The sequence below is a fragment of the Cebus imitator genome, unplaced genomic scaffold, assembly GCF_001604975.1.
Source record: "Cebus imitator isolate Cc_AM_T3 unplaced genomic scaffold, Cebus_imitator-1.0 Scaffold60, whole genome shotgun sequence".
NCBI lineage: Eukaryota > Metazoa > Chordata > Mammalia > Primates > Cebidae > Cebus > Cebus imitator.
The window spans coordinates 6,617,022-6,637,250 of NW_016107375.1; the positions used below are offsets into that span (position 1 = coordinate 6,617,022).

At 38.8% G+C, this 20,229-nt stretch overlaps 1 protein-coding gene across 2 annotated transcripts in view; it reads right to left on the reverse strand.

The window, feature by feature from the left end:
- SETBP1 (SET binding protein 1) overlaps positions 1 to 20,229 on the reverse strand; it is a 377,233-nt gene that overhangs the window by 5,893 nt on the left and 351,111 nt on the right. The gene's annotated exons all lie outside the window — the stretch shown is intronic.

The window sequence follows — 20,229 nt, forward strand, 5'->3', positions numbered from 1 at the left end:
TAAAAAGGCACATGGGCCTCCATATGAAGTAATCGGGATCATGCTGAGGTACTATCGATCTCGTGGAAGAGATGCCTTGGCCAGATCAAGAATAAGAATGTGTAACTGAAACTTTATTCCTAACCCTTCTCTGCTGACACAGGGAGGCTTATTTCCTGGAGCACTCTAGTTGTGATGGTATCATCTCCATGCTTTTCCCCCAGTGTTCTGGACTAGTCAAGTTGCCTGATGGCATTCAGTTAACCAGGTCCGTCATAACCAGTTCATCCTCTGGGAACCTCAGGGGAAGTATCAGCCAGATGTTTCTGAATCATTTACAGTACCCTTCCCAGGCTGGTGTTTGCAAAGAGCTCTTTTCATGTCCTTTTGGCCAGCTGCATCTCTATTTTATGAGCCAAACTTCTTGTCTCAGGAAGTCCTGCACTGCCGCCACTAAATGGCCTTCAGAACTGCTTAATTTTGAAGTTCAGACACCATAAAGTGTGAATGGCTTCAAGACATAGCCATTCCTCCTGCAGAGCATTCTTTCTCCTTGTGTTGTTCATGAGCAGGCATATATGTGATACCTGTGTGCACATGCACACATACACACAAATGGGCACAAACACTCACACAGACTCCATGGCCCCACCTTCAAGGTGGTCACTCCCCCTGGCTGTTTATAAACATTAGAAGTGTGTCTTCACTGAGTTCTTTGCTGCTGTGATTTACGCTACATGTTCAACTCCAAAGAAGCCCATGTGGAAGACCCACGCATAGAGGGGAGTGTGTTGCATTTTGGCATTTTGGTTTATTGCTTCCTCTCATCATTTCTTTTTTGTACCTACTAATAAAGAAGCAGAATAAATATCTTAAGAGGGGAGGAAAAAGATGCTTAAAACATGGATACCATTCTCACTTATTCTTGGGTACTCCCACTTGATTCTTTCCCCTGCTTTGTCCCATTTCTCTCTCATGCTGTGCCCAGCAGATTGCCAGGAGGGTTTTATTTGAAGTTATTTACACCCCCAGCTTCATGGAGTGGGAAGAGCTGAGTCCCACAGGCCAGGTCAAAATGTTACTGCTTTTGGCCAAAGGTCAGTAAGACTGACCGAGCAATGAATAACTGCTGAATGATCTTTAAAATAAGTTAAAAAGATCAAAATAGAACAAAGCCAGAGTGAGCTTCTGACTATAAAAATAAAATTTTTGTAGTTAGTTTTGTAAAAGAAAAGGGTTGCCCGGTTGTAAGTTATCAGAGGCAAGAACCAATGCTTGTCTGTCTTTATGTTTCTCAGAGGGCCTAGCAGGGTGCCTTGTATATAAAAGAGATTTAAGAATTGTTTCTGGACTGACAAATCAGGCTAATCAGGTCTTGTAGTCGTATTCTTTAGAATAGTTCTAGTTTGGCTTTTTAAAGTGATCACTGCAAATATAGTGATACTAAAACTGAGCCCACCTCCGTGTCAGTGACAGATAACTTATCTTGTCCACATAGCTCATGAGTCAATGGCAACTAGTCAGTAATGCTCCACAAAACCTGACACTAATCCAAGCAAAGGTTTCATTTACAGTTTGCCCTCTCTTTGGTTTATATCATCCATAGAGGAAGCAAATGCTATGTGATATATTATATAATATAGCATGAAATTATAAAATAAATTACCTTGCTGACATGTAATATGGCATAGAGGAATAAAATAAATCAATTAGTTGGCAATACTGTATTTGACCAAGTTAAGCTTGATGGAAATACTCCAGGAGCTGCAGGTCATCTGGAGAAAATATAAGCAATGGATTGTCACCCTATGTGTTGTCTTTTAAAAATGAAATGCCAAAATAAATAAATAAACCACCAAACAAAATCTCCAAACTGAAACAAAGAAATGAACAAACAGAAGCCTAGCAGATAGCAGATAATTCCATATCCAAAACTATGTGCTAATTTTTTTGGGGGGGGGCGCTCTTTACAGTGAAACTGTATAATTTATTACATCTTTGCATTAAAAAAGATTATAAAATAAAAATTAATTCTGATAGTGTAACTCTACCAAACAATGCTAAAAAATGACATAACCAACTCTTCTGTGCCCACCATTCACATTTAACAAATGTTAACTTTTTGTCATTTTTTTCTCAATAAGAAAGACAACATTGCAGATTGAGCTAAGTCATGACTCCCTTTCTCCATTCCTTTCCCTTTCTTTTTTATGCTTGTTTTAATCCTTTTGCTGCATATACATGAGCTCCTATTGGTAATGATGTAAGAAACTGGGAACATTCGCATATTGTTGGTGGGAGTGTAAATTGTTATAATCATTTTGGAGCGTGATTGGGCAATAACTGTTAAGAATTAAAGATGTGCACATTCATTGTCCCAGCAATTTCATGTCAAGCTTGCCTTTCTTTACTCATATGTAACAGGAGGCAAAAGTCATACAAAGATGTTCCCTGAAGCTCAGTGTATGACACAGAAAACTGAAAACAATCTAATTAATCAACTGTGATATATAAAGCAATGCAATATTATACATCGATTAAAATGAATAAACTGCACATAAATATCTCAACATGGTTAAATCTCGTTTAAAGAGTTGAGTAATAAAGGAAATCAGAAAAATATGCTTAGGTATACTACTTACATAACTTTTAAAACACACGTATTTCCTGAACTTTTATTTTATCTTCAAAGTCCTATTGTGGAGGTTTAAAGTGACTGCTGTGTAGGAGATCAACTGTGAGTCAAAGACTTGGTGGATGACTCACCTACTGCTCAATGTCTACTTCCCCCAAAGCAACCTCATAGAGTTTTAGTAAACCTCTAGAGTAGGGTTGTCCAACAGAGTTTTCTGAGATGGTGAAAATGTTCTGTATGTGTGTGCTGCCCGTAGGTAGCCATTAGCCACTTGTGGCTACTAAGCACTTGAAATGTGGCTGGTGTAACTGAGAAGCTGAATTTTTAATAGCACTTAATTTTCATTTAAATAGCTACAGTGTGCCTAGTGGCTACCCTATGGGGCAGCACAGCTCTAGAACTAACTGCCTTGAAATACAGAGGACCAAGGACACACAGGGATTGATTCTGTAAAATGTGGACTGTGGGAGACCAGGCAAACAAACTGGTGTTTTCAACAAATAAATTGTAGGGCAGGGGGAAGATGAAACTGCTCCTTCAAAGAGACTAAAGAGATAAAGTGACCTTATTTGGATGACAATTTGAACAAACTGTTAAAAGAGATCATGAAATAAATGGAAATTTGAACATTGGGCATTTCATGATATAATTACTGTTAATTTTCATAAGTGTGATAATTGCATTGTGATCACGCTTTTTGAGTGCCTATCTTTTAGAGATGCATACTAAAACATTTATAGATGAAATCACATACTATCATCTGGGGTTGACTTTAAAATATTAAGAAAGGGAGGAAGTAGGTGGAAATATTGATGAAACAAGATTGACTGTAAGCTAATATCGTCGAAGCTGAAGTTGGTATTGATGGGTACATGAGGTTTAATGCTATTCTGCCTACTTTGATGTATGCCTGACATTTTCCATAATGCAAAGTTAAAAAATTATTTTAAAAAATGGCAATAAAACATCTTAAAATCTTAGGGCTGGACAGTGCTCTAATTTCCACCCTCTCAGGGCTTTATTTCACCTATTTTTTTTTTGAGATGGAGTCTCAGTCTGTCACCAGGCTGGAGCGCAGTGGCATGATCTCAGCTCACTGCAACCTCTGCCTCCTGGGTTCAAGAGATTCTCCTGCCTCAGCCTCCAGAGTAGCTGGGACTACAGGTGCATACCACTATGCCTAGCTAAGTTTTGTACTTTTAGTACAGATGGGGTTTCACCATATTGGCCAGGATGGTCTCTATCTCCTGACCTCATGATCCACCCGCCCTGGCCTCCCAAAGTGCTGGGATTACAGGTGTGAGCCACTGCACCTGGCCTATTTCACCTAAATATTTTTTGAAAAATAAGAGGAAATGTTCTCAATGAAGGTTGTGCATTCACCACCTCCCTAGAAGGCTTACGCTTGTAGCTGCCCTCCTGGCTTAATGGCATAGAAAATGAATGAGTTCTCTGTGTTTCATGCTTTGACCAACAGCATAAATAAAAATATGCCATAAGCCAATCTCCACTGATGTCAGCAGGTATTATGACTTAGTATCCCTCTTTGTTTTGCACATTATAATCTTTGGAGTTTTTCACATCTACCAAACATCTGAATTTCATTTATTTTTCCTTTATGCTTATTATATAAACTTTCAGTTCAGATTTGTTACCCTCCGTGTGAACAATGGAAGAATATGGTATAGAAGAAAGGACTCTGTGTAGAAGAAGCTGGAAAACAGTGGGAACAGAGATAAATCCCTTAACCCCTCCATCTCCGTTTCTTCATCTGTTACATTGGAAGGCTGAAGCAGATGCTCTTGGAAGTTCCCTTCTACATTTAGATTGCCATATTTCTTTTCTATACTCATGATCAATTGTGCCTCCAAATGTGGGGTGGCTTTCTAAAACATTTATTTAATTGAATAACTGTGAAATCTTAGTATGGGGGGAGGAGAACTTTGGACTTGGCAGGGTTTGATATTCATAAATCTTTCCCCTTATTGCTTATGATTTCACTGTCCCTCTAAATGTTCACAGATTTTTCTCTCTTCAAATTGTTTCATGATTGGAAAGTCATTTCTGGGCTCTTGCTGCAAGATTGATTCCATATTTGCTCTCCTTCCTATAATTGTCCTATATCTTGCTTGCTCTTTGTAGTTTTAAAGAATAATTATTGAGTGGCCCAGGCAAAATGCAAATTCATTTCTTCACAATGGCAATACAAATTTTCCTTCAGACTCTATCCATATTTGAAATTGCCATGCAAATGGTTGAGCCGGTGTTGATCCAGATCTAGACATTCTATCTTTTCACTCCCATTATCAGAAGATTAGCTCATCAGCATACTGTTGATTTTGTCAAGTCGTTTATGGTAACTGGAGAATGGACTTAGCACTGCTTTTTTGGACGCAAAATCTGTAGATGTAGTAGGCCCCCTGAGCCAAGGGCTAACAAGGTTAGTTACATAGAATATTCCCAAGAAACAGATGCTCATGTTTGTACACTGTACTTTGCCCATGTACACATCCTATTTTACAAGAAAGCTTTGGGTGGATTGTGGAGGAAGGCAGATGTATTCCTAGACTCCTTAGAGTTTTTCTTGCTGTTTGAATGTTCCTAAGGAGAGGTGGAAAGATGTTGAGGAAGGCTGAACTGCCTGGAGTTGGGGTGCATTTCAGGGCAGATGGAGATGGAATATCCTGTGCTTCAAACAAGGCAGGGAGCTGCAGTGTGAATTATTTTGTGTGCTGATACATGTTAGAAGATACCCTGAAGGCAAAGTCCACATCTTTTTTTTTTTTTTTTTTTTCTGCTTTCAGAATTCCCAGCACAGGCCATTGATACAGCAGTACCTGATCTGGTGCATACTATGTGGTCAGTAAATACAAACTCAATGGAATTCAAGTGTCTCATGTTCTCCAATGTAAATTGTGCATTTTATTTTATTTTTTACTTTGTACTTGTGCTTGCCTTGGTAATGGTCTCTTATTTTCATAATGCTGCTTTTTATGTTTAATGAGGAGAATGAGGCAACCTGCCTTGGCATGCAAACTTTCTTCTTCCATCTTTAGAATTTAAATTAACCTTCTACAGCCCTGGCCTTAAAAGCTCTTTTGAAAAAGATGGCAAGTTGCCTCTGCTGGTGAGGCCTCTGCAAGGTAGTGGGTATCGGAGTTGCTGCTTGTTACCAACACAAGTGCTAGAGGATTGCTAAGTTTAAAGCAGTAATTTAGAATTAAGAGTTAGCAGATGTGGGGGATTTGTCGTAATATGACAGTGTTTTCATCCTGTTCTTAATGTCGTCTTACCATACTTTGGAGCTTCTTTGAAAACATGACTAGCTTGTTTGAAGCCTAGTAACTGCTTGACTATTCAAACAACTTATTCTTAGGAGTTTATTGTGAAAGAAATCTTTATCGCAGTTGCAATGGCTTGAAGAACTCTAGTCTTTGTTCTGCTCCTATTTCACATTTTTTCCTGGGATGAGGTAGAGGGACGAGGTGGGGAGACTGGCTGATAGGGAGGTGAAGCAGTGGGTGTGTAGGTGTGAGCATGTTTATGTGTGTGAGCTCTGAAGTGGGCTAGGCCACCAAACAGTTAGTGCCCCAGGGCATCTCCCTGATCTCAGGAATGGTGTTGGATTTAGAAATCTGCCTAGTGCTCTCCTGCTTCTGCCACCTTGCTCACACTGTTCACCTCTTCTCTGTCTCTCTAAATTCAACCAGCAGCCTCCCAAGTGGGGTGCACATTCCCTCCACAGACAATTTGCTGTGCTGCAGAAAGAACACATTAATAATTTGTATTTACATTATTTATATTTTACCTAAATAATTCTAATGCTTAATATACGGAACTCCAGCCATGCCCTTACTTGTGCTGCTCGTCAGATGATGGGTCACCTGTCACACTTGGGCATGAGATTCCTGGGAGAAGGAGAGGCACATGCATTCAAGGGATTGACAGGGCATCTCACCATTGACTGGTGAGTTCCTTTCAGGGTGCTGCCAGTGTCCTTTATTTTAAATTTATAGCAGGCCAGCCCACATGGTAATTTTAGAAGAGCAAGACCTTTCAACAGAAAACAATTTCAAAATACTTTGTAATGAGATAAAGAATACCCATACAATATTTTATATACCACACAGTGTTCTGTTGGTTATCTCACACCAAACTGTGTACATGAGTTGCCATTTTCAAAGATGAATTTGGCAATTTTCTTGTACAAAAAGACAAGGGTTCCAAATTTTCTTAACTCTTTTAGGCCGTCAATGGGCTGTCAGTAATGCTACCTAGCAGATGTTAAAAAACAAAACTCTTAATGTCCCTCTAAAGTAAACTGGGCCAGAAAGTAGCTGCTTTTGGAAAGACACTCATGCTATGGAAAGAGCAGTTTGGGAAATTTATTGCAAACGTTTCCACTATTTGGCAATTTTGTTGCTGAAAACAACACAACCTATAAAACCACTTTAATCTGAAAATTTGAATACCTTATAAACAGAACTAACTTTCAAATGAAGAGCTCAACTAAAAAAATGACCATCTAATTGTTAATAAAGAGGATGGCTTACCAAGTTTCAGCACAAACCTTGATTAACTGATAGATGAGACTGGAAAAAAGTAGTACTGATTCAAGCACAGTCAATAATGTACTTTATTCTTTTGAATCTCTGTGTATGTGAAATATTCTTTTACCCTGCAACATCTACTAAAGAATATTGAAACAAACTAAATTCAGAATGAGAACTTTAAATTACTATCACAAGTACTTAAAAAACCAAGATTTTCAAAAACAAGGATACAAACTCAATTGGTTGGCCCTTCTTAAAACACTATTAAAAATACTAAAATCTGTATAACATTCTGATAGCAACAAAAATACTTTTGTTTCATTAGTAAGAGCAGGTAAAATACATTTAAATTTATTTTAAGAATGGAATATATTTCAAGTATATCTCATCATCTTAAAAAGTTTATATTTAAGAAAAAGAGGGCATATATTTTTAGTATGTATTGAAACGGTGTGACTATTCAAAATTATGTTACTAATATCATGGCATGATAAAAAAATATGGAGCCCCCTGCTTTAAACTTGTCCTTTCTTTTAAAACTCCTCAAGAGTTTATTCACTCACTTAGTATTTAATCCTCAAAGATCTTAACTTTCTATGGCCCAGGAAGCATTAAAGCTTCTTGAAGACAGCAGGTGTTGTCCTTTTTCATACGCTTCAAAACAAAAAATATAGTTCCTGTGTCATAGTAGATGTTTGATTAATATTTCCTTCTAGGTTGTTTCAGACTGTAAACTCCTAGAGCTGAAATCCTGGACAGCATTCATCTTTATATTCCCCAGAACACCTTTAATTGAGTTGCATGCAATTCCATGGCAGTGAGGGGTGGCCTATCCATGGAGAGCTCCTCAAATGGGATTTAATGCTGACATATTTTATTTGGTTAGGCGATTCAGAGGTCCTGGTGTGCAGCTTTCAGAGTCCTTGACTTCTCTGACCATGAGGAAATAATGCCAGTTATTTCATGGGCCCACGGGTTAGACAAACCACCTGGGACTTTGGACAGATAAAGACAGTGGCGACTCATTCCAGAGAGAATGTAAGCAGAGTTAAAAACATTGCTAGGATTGCTCGAGGGGGGGACTTCTAAGGAGGGCAACCTGGATTTTGGCAGTCCTGAAAAAAACTGGGCAAAAGAAAAATCTCAGAGATAAGAGAACCAGTAAAAGATGAGATTATAGCTTCCTGTAAGGTGAGTCATGAGTATTCATCACAAGGGATTGCCCACGAGGGATGAACAGAAGAGTCTCAAGTCTGGGGGATTTTCTGGAGGTACAATTTATTTATAAGTCACTTATAAATAGTCACTTCCTAGGCTTTTGGTAAGGAGTGAATTGGGAATGGCAGCATTGGTAAACTGAGAAATATGAGGGCATTTAGCCGTCTCTGTTTCATTCAACTTTGGCTTTTGTTTGTTGTAATGTGGATTAAGTCCCAACACACTGAAGAGACAACATGGAAGGCTGGATAGAAATGTAGTTAACGCCAAAAAGTTTGAAGCTACATCTGTTGAGTCTCACAGCATGCCAGTTGGTCACACAGCGGGGGTGGTTGCACCCTCTCAAAGGGCTCTTTATATTTCTTTTTTATTTCCTCTCAAATGTGGTATCACTTTATCCTTAACCATAAATACCATCTCTTACATAATACCCCAACTATTGTGCATGCATGTTCTTACCTGATTGTGAGACATTTCTTTGTTTCTTTAAAACTTTGGGGAAAAAAATAAAGGGAAAAACAAAGACCCATATAACAAACATGAACGTAAGAAAATTTCCACATTTTACATATTTAGGCTCAGATAAAATAAGTCCTGTTAACCATGCTAGAACTTCAAGAATTACATATAATGGTAGGTATCTCTGTTTTGTTTTCTTCCTGGTCTTAATAATAACTGCATTTCTTTATGTAGTAGCCAGCATACTTCGCAATCTGATATAAAACATGTTGACCAGCACATTAGAAGAATGAGTTTCTGATCTTAGCTTACCACCCCTCAGTTCTATGTCTCCAGACAAATCTCTCAATTTCTTAAAAGGAGCCTTGCTTCTCAATAAATATAATTCAATAAAAGTCATATACCTCCAAGTTTTCTGTACTCTAGGTAAGATAGGACATCCTCAAATCCTTCATCTGTGTTTCCTACGAGATGAATTCTAGATCAAAACAAAATTTTCATTTTGACCACTCTCTGGAGATTATATCATCTGCCAAAGCTGATCTGAAATTTTACTGCCTAGAATTGAACTGATTTTCCAGATATGAAGCGATCAGTACAGAAAAATTGGTTTAATTTCCGTGATCAAGACACCACAGTTACATTAATAAAAGGTACATTTTTTAAACTGCATTTTTCCCCAATATCCTACTGTTGCCTCATGTTAAATAGAGGCTCAATTAACTCCCTTAAAACACTTTCATATGCACAGCTACCAATACTGGCCATTGCTGTGTGGAATTGGGTTTTGAGCTTAAATGCATGCCTTCTATTTAAACCTGCAAAGTTTAATTTTATTAGTTTTAGTCCAATATTCTCGTCTGTTGTGAACATTTCGAAACTTAATCTTGTTTTCTCAAAGAGTTCTTAGATTTTTAGGAATTTTCAAAGGACTTGAATATCCTAAAAGTTAATGCCTGTCCTTTTAACTACCTCTGGGCTGAATTCAAGTGACTAAAAGGCATGCTCTCATTTTTTTTTTCCTTATTGAAGTTTTTAAAGAAAAAGATATCAATTTACAAAATTAACTATTTTTGTATTCTCCCTAAAAACAACAAGCAATTTACACCCATTGCTTTAGACTTTCTCATGTCTGTCTGGTTAGTAGATGATGGATGGACCCCAGAAACAATAACTTTGCAGAGCCTACAGGTGTGTGCCCAACTGAATTATTTCTGTAAGTGTCAGAGAGGATATTGCATCTGACGTTGAATAGGGGAAAAAATCTTGCATTTTTCTTTTATCCAGACACAATTCTTCTGCCCTAGTCAGAAAAAAATAAAAGACACAAAACAAAGCAATACCAGGCATTGTTCCAGTGCTTCCAAATTTCCACTGGAATTCAGTTTATAATTCAGTTTTAAAGCTTTTCATGAATACCTCATGTCTTCGTATATTCCACTCATTCTTTAAAACTCCAATTAAGTCCTCTTCCTAAAAGCCATCCATGGACTCTCATTTCAGCATTAATCTGTCTCTCTATGTTGGCCCGTATCTCCCTGATGGCACTTCACTTAGTCTGTCCTCTATTATGATTATGGGATTACTTTATATTTAGCACTCCTCTTAAATTGTATTTTCCTAAGGGACAGGGTCCATGTCTTAGCCATTCTTATCCATGCTTGGAACAAACACTGATTGAGGTCCAGTTTGTGCCAGGCACTGTATGGGGACATGGAATGCCATGCCTTTCCCCTAGTGAGCAGCAGAGAGTCTGGCTGACTTACTTGAATTGAAATCAACCTATGTGACTGACTTGAACAGCACTTAGCATCTATTTTGTAAACTCTGTGTATGAGGCATGAAAGGAATTTTTGGAGATTCAAATCACTGTCAATTAAATTAGGTCCTCACATATTTCATACTCTGTTCAGAGCACCACTAACTGAAAAGTGTCTCAGTTATAAACAAAAGTCCTGTGAAATATAGACCAATAACTAAACTTAACTCCAGAAGAGAAGTGGAGTTTCAATGACAAATACATGGACTAAAGCAAGTTTGGAATTTATTATGAGTCACTAAGAAAACCAGCTTGAACATTTAAGGACATTAAAAATGTTTCAGAACATTAAGATTGACTGAAATGACAGGTCCCCTGGAAAAGGAACACATGTACAGATTATATAGTAGAGGGAGACAGAGAAGCGGGGGAAGGAATGGTCTTTTTTGTTGTTTTTAAATAGACTTTATTTTTTAGAGGAGTTTTAGATTCATAGCCAAATTAAACTAAAGGTACAGAGACAGAGGTTTCCCATATATTCCCTTGCCCCAGCACATGTATAGCCTCTACCATGAATAGTCTTTTCATTGCCAAGCCTGTGAATCAGGATCATAATGGTTTATTATGGGAGAAGGGTCATATGCTCTCTTGGCAAATATATATACATTCACGTTCTGAGCGCTATACCAGGAGTTTTTTTGAAAAAAAAAATTGCTTTAACTTTTTTCTTTTTTTCAAGTATAAGCTTGAACAGACTCAAGACGGCAAACACTCCCTCCTCAATTTAAGATTTGACAGTTTAAGAAGAAAAAGCTCATTCATCATCCTTCCCTTTTAGAGACCATAAATTATTGGCTCATACACCATGTGGCTTGGATTCTAGGAAAAGTTAGTGTAAACAAACCCAAGTTACAATGCGTGGAGTAGGAGAGTGAGTCATAAACAAAACACAGACATATGCTCTCATATAAATAAGGGCCTGGATCATCAGCTTCCCAGAGTCTGCTTCCCATTAATTACACAACAAAATGAACTTTCCATATGTAAAGCCCAAATCACTTAACTCTGGCAACTTGTATAAATAAGACAGAGACCAGGATTGTGACTACGTAGGCACTAACAAAACTAGATTTCAAAATAAAAAAAATGTCCTCTCAAAATATCTTCAGGCATTGGAGAACAAGAAGGTCCCCTGGAGGAGAATTTTTGAGTAACAAAACTATACCCAGGCACCCCGGGAAGACTGCTAGGAGGCGGATATGGATCCCCTGCTGAATTTATAGGTAATATTAGGCGTACTCTCTCTTGTTCTGAGTCCTGCCATCTTTCTGATGCCGGCTAGCCCTGGATGGAGGCCACACAGAGTGTTCACACACATTGCTGGGACCACTGAAAAGTTTAAATTCTTTCTCTCAGAGATCAGTTCCTTCTCTCTGCCTTTTGAAACTATCCATTGGTAGCACTAACTCACATTTCCTCATTGTCTCATGAAGACCGTCTGGTCTCTTTTAGTTTAAAGAGGTATCAAGGAAAACATAATTCCTGGAGCAGAGTATTCTTCAACAAGTCAGACACTCCAAGAGAGGTGGGAAGTGAGGTTTTTCCTTATGTCCTTTTCAAAAGCTGATTTCATAAAACAAACTAACAGAGTTAGTTTGGGCCATGGCTGTCATTTTTTTATCACTGCCAGTCAGAATATTTAATCTGTCTTATTCTAGACTTTTGGGTACTCCATCTTTTGATCACAAATTTCCCTTCCAGACTCACCTGCCATTATTTCCATATAAATGCTCTATTCCTATCTCCTAGCTTCTGTCTGCTTACCTAATTCAGTTTATCTTCAGAAGTCCACCTTAACTCTGCTCTTCCCAAATCATCTTATTGTCATCAGAAATCTCTTAGTAGCATTCAGTTGAAAATTCATGACCAATCAACTGCTGACTAATAGTTTTGTTAGTATCTAAGGTTGTTATTTAATCTATTCTTTTAAAAATACTATTTGTTCCAACGGACATTGAAACAACAGAGCTAAAGCTTCAGGTGTCCTGGACAGGGGAGAGAGGAGGAAAACAACTTTTACTCCTTACTAATTATGGGGATGAGGAGGCAGTTTTCAACCATTCATACACTCTGCGACTATTTTTGTAACATCTATGCTTTGTACCATACCTTAACACCATACAAGGCAAGTAGAATGCATTGTTCTTGTCCTCAAATGAAGAGGAAGAAGAAGGAACTAACATTTTTGGAAAACCTACAGTGTATGTTGCAGTTTTTCACATATTTCCTCATTTAATTGTGATAGCAACCACTTGAGGACCCTGATTAGTATCCCTCAGTTTCTCTATAGTACAGAGATGAAAATCAAGTATTTTTCCCAAGGGCACACATCTCAGAAGCTGTGAACACAATAATTCAAGCAAGGGCTGAACGATTTCAAAGCTAGTTTCATATTACATTTCCTTAAAAAAGCAAAGAAGACGGGGAGCTAGAAAAGGACTGATAAAACCTGGGTTTCCTTGTTAATTTTATACTCTTGTCTGCATTGGAGTGCCAAATTTCTTTGAATTTCACCACCTCGAAGGCCTCTTCCAACCCCCTAAATTCCATAATGAAGTAACAGAAGATATTACTGCAGATTACACATCATTGCTGCTGGATTAGCTGTTCCTGCACGTTGTTTTGATCCTGCTCCAGTTCGGTGCCTTCACTGGTACCCTGTCGGGAGCCAGATATTCAACGTACTGAGAGAAGCTGATCAGGGTTAGGAAGAAAAGCAGTGGTGGGGGGAGGTAGGGCATGATAAACACAAGAGACTATGGCACATTTAATGGGGCAAATTATATCCTATTCCAATCAATTTTTGCCAGTTAGAAATCTGAGCCTAAAGTTGACAGTTTCATAAAGCCAGAAATCTTGATTATTATGTAAAACTTCCGATGTTCATAGCTGCTAATTAATTTTTAAAAATTTATAACCTTCTGTAGGCCAACTAAAACACAACTGTAGACAGCAACTGGGCCATGGCTGTCATTTTGCTATCACTGCCGGTCAGAATAGTTACCCTGTCTTATTCTAGATTTTTGATTACTCCATCTACTGATCTCAAATTTCCCTTTCAGACTCACCTGCCATTGTTTCCATATAAATGCTCTATTCCTATCTCCTAGCTTCTGTCTGCTTACCTAATTCACTTTATCTTCAGAAGTCCCTCTTAACTCTTCTCTTCCCGAATCATCTTACTGTCATCAGAAATCTCTTAGTAGCATTCAGTTGAAAATTCATGACCAATCAACTGCTGAATAATAGTCCTGTTTACTAGCATCTCAGATTGTTACTCGGTCTATTCATTTAAAAACACTATTTGGTCATCTTATGTTTTGGAGGCAGGTCTTCCCATGTAGTGTTTAAGCTTCTCTGAGGCAGGGACTAATCTTCTATTTTTATATATCATTCATAGGATTGAGTGTAGTGCGGCAGGTTCTTAAAAAAAAAAGGCTCACAATTTTTAACAAAGTCGTAGAGATTTTAGATAAGATGAGCTTGATATAGCCACTGATGCCCTCAGGGGTAGGGGGTTTGGACTGTGTCCTGAGATAAGAGTATTTGGAAGAGGGAGTGAGGATACATATCATTTTCTAAAGGATAGTTAATGGATAGTCATCACATGGCTAAATTGTGACTTCATATGATTCAATCCTGACATGACATAACTTCAGATCTGACATGAGAGGGTTTCATAAAAGGCTTACATTCAAGTTTTGAATATGTGATTGTTTTCATCTGCTATTTCATTCCTTTCTTGTTACTGCCTAGAAGGCAGAAATTATTTTTCTCATTTCATTGATGAGAAAACTAGAACTCAGAAGTCTCAGTGAGACTTTGTAACTTACCTAAGGGGATGGATTAAAAAGTAGGGCAGTTCTGTAGTAAGAAATCCACAATAGCCCTGACCCTTGAATTTCAAATCCAGTTTTACTCTGCCTCAATGTGGTGGTCAGAATGAGTCCAAGTTTCCTAGTTCCCAGTCAGGCAATATTTGTAACCCTTCTGGTCTCAATTTTCTCCTCTGCAACATGAAGGGCAAAGGTCCCTTCTAGTTTATTGTAATCAAGGGTTGTCTAGTCTGTTCCAATTGAAGCAGTAGAAGGAGACTTCTTGGGAGGATGTGTTGAGATGACTCCAGCGTTTCCCAGCGAGAGAATGGAGAGAACAGACAGGTGATCTCTCTCTCTCTCTCTCTCTGTCACACTTGTCTTACTGTACTTACTCTATTCTCTCTCCCTGTCTCCTTTCTATCCCTGCCTCTTCTCTATCTCTCTGTTCTCTTAGACTGACTACAGCCTGCCTGGACCACTCAAGATCATTCTTAATGACAGTCATTACATAGTTCTTCTTCATTGCCTGAGGCCACTTCTGCAGAAATGAGCAAGAAAGACTTTGCCCTGCCACCCCCCTACTCCTGCACCTGGGCTCACTATGCCAACTTTATTGGAACCAAGAAGTTTTTCAAAAACTCTCCACTAATTACAGGAAACCCAAAGCACAGTGCCCCCTTCTCATTAACACAGTTGCTTTTAGTAGCCACTAAATTATCTTGCCACCATTACACCAACAATCTAATTAGACTTCTGGAAATGCAAAGCGCCAGTGAACGAGGCAGGCACCACACTTTCATCTCAAACTGATCATAAAATATCTGTGTCCTTTCGTTCTTTGCTGCATAAACTCTGCCCCTGTAAGAGTCTCCTTTCATTCTCTCCCATTTATAAAGAGGAGCTTGAATATTTGATATAAAATGAGTATCTTAATAGAAATCGCTTCACGTGTGGGAGGTTTTCTTTTCCGTATTTCGCCCGAGTGTGAAGTCATTACAATAATCGCACCTGACTCCCCTGGCGTCTGATGCCTCACAGCCAAACCTCCCACTGGGCTTCAATGGAGGTGTGAATGATACTATCACTGGGAAGAAGATAAAATGTATTATTATCATTACTCTATTTTTAAGAGGGTCTGACTACGGCATGAGGTAGTTGGGAGCATAATCTGAAGCATTCAGAGAAGATAAATTGAGTTAAACTTCTCAAGACACAGCACTTTCAAACCTGTCATTAAACCTCTCTGTTTCCTAAAATCTCAGCTCTGGAGAGAAAATAATTAGCAACATGAAGTCCAGACATGTCTACTGAGTATCTACTACGCACCCAGCATTGTGTAAGTTTCTTGACATTCAAATAATATGAGTTTAACAGCAAGGCTCCTGACTTTGTTTCTCTTGTTTTCATTCCATACATCCCAAGGTTCTGGGAATTCATGAGATGCCCAATACTTATTGAGTGAGACAAAACCTAAATATGAAATGATTGCTGCCATAGTGAAACCAATACTATGGCCATAATGCAAGACTATCACATACAAAATAATTAAAGTACCGCATAGGCTGATGTACTCTCCAGTTTTCCATTGAGTGGCATATCCTGAAAATCTCACAGAACTTCTGAGTGAAGGAAGGCACATATGCGTGCATATTCCTCCTTCTCTGAATAAATACATGCTCCTGTAGTGCACATACAATGCCACATAGGCTGAATCTTTAACTCAAGAATAATATTCCCCAATACTCCAGGGGACTAACCAAGCGCTGGGCTGCTATTAACGAACGAAGGAGGCTGGAGGCCTCCCAGGTTGCTCCTCTGTTGAACGTTCTTAGGATAGTTTGCTGTAATAGAAACTGAAGGCAAATCACTGCCCGAGTTCATATACTCTAGAAGGTATCTTTTCATGAACCAAACACTTTTGTGCAGTAAACAGTTGTTCAATACACTTTGGCCAACATTTAACAATTACCTATTGTTTGCCTACCTCAGTACTAGGTAAAGTTGAATAAGATCTGGCCACAGGAAATATACGATCCTCTGGTCCACTATGGGACACAATTGGAGCAAGACACTGCATTAAATGTAGGAATCAATGATCAATGAGCTTATGGGGAGCCAGGGAGGCACAGAAGATGTGGCATTCAACTTGACCTTGGTGTGGTTCTCAGTATGGGTGTCAGAGAAGGCTTGTTAGAGCTGAATGAACCTATGCTGAGGCTTGAAGAAGCATCATGAATTAGCCATTCAAAGGGCATGAGAGGCGGGCAAAAGAGGGAAAAAAATTCCAGGGTAGAAAACAGATGACAACATCAACAATAGCAGCAGCAAAAACAATACCCACTTGTCAAACTCTTACTATGCGTCAGTTTCTTTGCTATGGTTTTCCCAAGGATTATCTCCTTTATTCCTCACCATAATCCTCAACACTAGGTGCTGTCTTTCAGACATGAATACCGAAGTCTTGAGATTACCCAGCTGGTGAGTGCAGCACTGAGATTTCAATACAGGCAATATAAAGCCAGACACATGCATTCAACTGGAGCATTTCATGGCCCATGTACGGTGTGTAGAAAAGTGAGCCAAAACTTAGAAACAAGGCAAATGGAAGGAGACAGTCCTTTCAAGTCTCCCTAAGGATTATTAACTGTACAGGAAAATGTGCTCTTGTTGGGCTTGCTGTCCACTACTGGTTAGAGGCACGGAATCTGCCAGCTTTTTTTTCTTGAGAGATCTTACTCTGTTGCCCAGGCTGGAGTGCAGTAGCACAATCTTGGCTCACTGCAACCTCTGTTTCCTGGGTCCAAGCCACTTTCCTGCTTTGGCCTCCTGAGTAGCTGGAATTACAGACATGCACCATCATGCCAGGCTAATTTTTGTGTGTATATATATATATTTAGTAGATGCAGGGTTTCACCATGTTGGCCAGGCTGGTCTAGAACTCCTGACCTCAGGTGATCCACCTGCCTTGGCCTCTCAAAGCACCTGGCCAATCTGTCACGTTTTACATTAACTTGTGGACTTTTGCCTAACAAGAGGCAAATGATTTTCATCTGGTAGAAGAGATCGACCCCGAGGTTATGATTTTGTTGCCTGTGAGGATATTAACTGAGCAACTTGCTCTATATGCTTTCTCCAGTGCCTGCATTCTCATAACGTCCCATTCTCTAACTCTCCTTTGGGCTGGCTTTACCACCATGCTGTCTTCTGCATTAAAGAGTTACGAGTCTTCGAAATAACTTTTTAGTTTTTTGAAAATAATACTGTGGCAGTGGAAATCCCAAAGGAGTTGAAATTTGGTTGAAATTTCCAAGAAGATGAGGCTGGGGCAGAAGGCAGGGCCAGATTCTGGAAGGTTTGGTGCCTCTCCGGGCTGTTTATAGCCTTGGCCATAGGAATGGCTCAGCTGCTCCAGGATGTTCAGATTAAATCAGAAAAGAGCTTATTTCTCCTTTTAGGGTGAAAATGACAATAAGCTTTGGAAGCTTTTCAGGAGGCCTTTGGTGTGTGATGGGGAAACAGCAGTTCCAACTCTGCTGAATCCCTTAGTAGCCCAGAGCTGGGGGAGGCACCGCCTTTCATGGGCCTGTCATATTCAGCACAGCTTTCTGGGCAAACAGGCTCATTTTGTGATGCTTCAAAGTGAGCCCATAGGTAGCACTTTTGAGACAACTTGAATGATTGCTTTAAATTTAAGCTTTGTTTGCTCTGGCTCTTCTTTGGGAGGTTTTCAACCGAATATTTTAAGAGATTAGTCTGGGCAGATAGGAATGTATTTTACAATTTGAAGACTTCCTCAATGTATATATTTATAATCCCTAGATGTTCCAAATCCTTTTAAATTGCACATTTATTTCTTCTATTTTGGTTCTTCTAAAGATAAGATTTTGGCTGACTTGACCTGTTATTTTGGTTAGGGGCTTCAGATCATGATTCCATATAACAAAGAAAGAAATAAAATAAATAACTGCATCATTCTTAAATTTCTGTCCATTGCTCTTTTTTGTAGCTGGATATTATTTCATTATTCTGGGCTCCTTCCCACAGATGGCAGGTGGCTAAGAGAAAACTCAGGTATCATAGAATTTGGGAGCTGAAAGCAATTTTCACAACCATTTTGTTCCAGCAACTACTATATTGAATTTCATTCTGATTTCATTAGTATTAAGAATTCCCACTGTTATTTGTAAAGGTAATTAACTTTTCAAGATTAAGGTTTTGCATCTTGACTACAGGTATCAGGTCTGTTTGGACTGATGGTTTGGCTAATAACAGAACGATTTACCTAATATTAGTCTCTGCCATGAGAAGCAAAATGCCTGAAAATGTAATAGACTTATGAAATTTAAATATTTTCAGTTCTTCATGGGCTCTGGTAATTTTAAACATGGTAGATGATATAGTTGAGATAATAATGGATTAGACTTTATTATCTAATAATAAAAAACGGAAGCTAAGAGCAGGGCTCACTCTGCTTCCTTGTTATCTTGAACTGAGCTACACCTGGAGCAGTCGAGATCTGATGATAGCTTGGCTGATACATGTTTGCTTTTTTTACTCCTTGGACTTGAGATGAGAGAATATTGGCGGGTATCTGTGTGTGTGTGTGTGTGTGTGTGTGTGTGTGTGTGTGTGTGTGTACGCACGCGTGCATGAGAGAGAACAAGAAAGGTATACTTGTTTTCCCATTATTGCTAGTCTAGTCCTTCAAGTGCAAAACCATACAGATTTTGTTTCCTTGGTGTTTTACTGAATTCTTACCACCATTTGGAATCTGCTTATTAATATAGACTCATCTTAGACATAAGGGGAAAAAATATGTTACTGCAATGAAATCACAAATTCTCTATACATGATCTTCTTGAGACGTTAGTTTAATATCTAGAAACTCAGAAAAATCAGCCTAGCTTATTCAGGTATGGATTACATGATGCGATTATGAAATCATTATTGGGTTAGGGTAATAGAAGTTGTTGCAAATTATGCCTCACTTTGAGCAAACTTTAGTGGCGCTTTTATTGCATTAGCCCTAATTACTCACAATAATGATGCAGTGCTCCCTTGAATCAGACCTCCTTTGCTGCAGCAGGAAACGGCAGCTCATCAATAGCTACTGAGCAGTTTGATCACCAAGGCTGATCTGTTTGAGCACCTACAGCAGCCACTGCCATCCTCCCTCCCAGTAGCTCACAAACTGACATATTCCCAGCTCGCCACTCTCTCCTGTATCTCCTCAACGGTGCCCTTCTACAAATCAATAATGTCATAATCAGTATGCCTCTGAGACTCTGAGAAGGTAAAAAATTGTCTGAAACAAAATACTTGGGGGACCCATGGAGCAAATGCATGTATGCATACAGGCTAGAAAAGACTACTTTGTAAACCTTTGACCCATATTCTTTTCTCCCACATTGTAATGTTTACAAAATAAGGTGGGAATGTTCCTTTATTGTACTTTTACCAAAGATCACCTGTTTGAAAAAAGTATGGTTCTTACTATAGACTGAGGAACTATTTGGCAAGTATTTTTCAGGAGCCTACAAAGTGCCTGTCAAATGTTTTCCATTTACTTGTTAAGCAGTTCCAAGACTATGTTTTCCTCAGATGTCTCTCAGCATACTTAGCATTGTAAAAGCACATAGCTACTGCCTCTCAATCATTCCTTTCACTCAATGATTATTTACTGAGCATGTACTATGGGTCAGGAACTGTACTAGGTATTTTTTTAATTTTTAATTTTTTCTGAGATGG